The sequence below is a fragment of the Silene latifolia genome, chromosome Y (assembly GCF_048544455.1).
Source record: "Silene latifolia isolate original U9 population chromosome Y, ASM4854445v1, whole genome shotgun sequence".
NCBI lineage: Eukaryota > Viridiplantae > Streptophyta > Magnoliopsida > Caryophyllales > Caryophyllaceae > Silene > Silene latifolia.
The window spans coordinates 126,328,098-126,330,036 of record NC_133538.1 but is presented as its reverse complement, the minus strand read 5'-3'; the positions used below and the strand labels follow the sequence as shown (position 1 = coordinate 126,330,036).

The following is a 1,939-nucleotide window of genomic DNA, read 5'->3' as shown; positions in this document are numbered from 1 at the left end:
TATTATTGGGAGATTGACAACCTTCCAATCAAGAATCAAGTACTTCTTTTATTCTTTGCTTTATTATTGGAATCATTAGTAGGTATAATTCTCTTAATCCCTTTTTAATTATTGTTAATCACTTTCATTTATTCATCATGTTTTACTATGTTGGTATGATTGACAACCTTGCTAGCATGCTCAACATGACAATGAGTGAGTAGTTTCCTTAGCTATGGTTAATGGGTAATTAGGGGAAACCAACATGGAGAATGATTCATGCTTAAATTAATATGCTTTCATAGTTAATTTGCTTGCTTGTTGTGATCTCAACTTATGCACATGTTATGTTTGATGAAATGCGAGCCTATGAATCCTTGCATTTTTTACCCATCACCTATCTTTTCAATGAGACTTGTAAGACATAAACCAACTCGAGTCTCATTAGACCATGCATATTGTTGAGTAGGGAAGATTAAGTCGACTTGTAGGTGTTGTACAATCTAATCGATTCGGCTCCGGGACCCAAACTTTCCTAGGATTGTAAGACATAAACCAACTCGATCCATCACAATAATAATTGCTTGCTTATAACTTGAGAATATGTTTGTATGATCAATTCCCATGAATCCCCTATGACCCCATGACACCCTAGTGCTTTTTATCTATTGTTTACACCCCTTTTAATTCATCTTGCTTGTTTACTTTCATTGCTATTTAGTTTAGTGATCTTCTACTTCAAACCCCAATTGTGACACCCTTAGACACAACTAGTTGCAATAGAAATCTCATCTCAATTCCCGTCCCTTGGGATCCGACCTTTACTTGCCTCTTTACTAATTGTAGAGTTGTTTGTGAAGTTATAAATTGTGTTTTGGTCTAGGTGATCCTAACGACAATTACTGAAAACTAAACCCTCACGAGGGATCACGACCAAAAATGGCGCCGTTGCCGGGGACGGTGTTAACTTGATTTAGATTTTCTTACATTGTTTTTAGTTGTGTCTTTCATTGCCTTGGGGAAGTAAAACTCCTTAAGGTTTATTCTAATTATTTTCGAGTTGTTTGATATTTTGCATGTCTAGAAGATCACAAGGTAACTTTTTACCCTTTAATCACGAAATTGAAAGGACTTTGACAACCAATAGAAGACTTGCTAGGAGAACTTTGAGAGGTATTGGTGAGGTTGTAGATATTCAACCAAATACTATTGAGTTCATCAACCCTTTTGCAAGAGAAGGTGAGGAGAACCCAACACAAAATCAACCCACAATGCCTAAGTTTTCATCACATTCTGTACCCACCGAGGAGAACCTACCCAATGGTACTCCCACACCACAACATCTAACCGGAAATTTTATTGCCAAATCCGCATTTATCCAATTAGTCGAAAGAAGCCAATTTGGGGGGATGCCTAGTGAAGACCCTCACTCTCATATGGAGACCTTTTGTGACTATTGTGATGCGATTTCTCAAACCGGTGTAACTCAAGACCAAATTCGATGGGTCTTATTTCCTTTTTCTCTAATTGGCACCGCGAAACAATGGTTGAAAGGCCTTGATAAGGCTACTCTCGGAATTGATTCTTGGAAGAAGTTGGCTCTAGCTTTCTACAAAAAGTTGTATCCACCGGAAAAGACTAACATGCTAAGAGCTCAAATTACGGGCTTTAAGCAAAGAGATGAAGAATCCTTGTATGAAGCTTGGGAGCGATTCAAGGGAATTTGTCGCTCATGTCCTCATCATGGACTTAGCGAGTGGTTCTTGGTACAACAATTTTGGAACGGTCTTTATGAAGACTCAAGAAACATTCTCAACATGGGATCAAATGGAATGTTCACCGAAGTTGATGACAATCAAACTTGGAACAAAATTGAGGAAATGGCGGTCCATAACTCACAATATAGTAGACCTCGCAAGGCTACTAGAGGAGGAAAGCATGAAGTTGACTCCATTACTCA

General features: G+C 38.2%; 1 non-coding gene across 1 annotated transcript; it reads right to left on the bottom strand.

The window, feature by feature from the left end:
* Positions 1-1,622: 1,622 nt before the first annotated feature.
* Positions 1,623-1,729, bottom strand: LOC141635708 (small nucleolar RNA R71). Its single transcript, XR_012540375.1, has one exon. It is a non-coding gene; the product is annotated as a small nucleolar RNA R71 (small nucleolar RNA).
* Between the last annotated feature and the right edge of the window lie 210 nt (positions 1,730-1,939).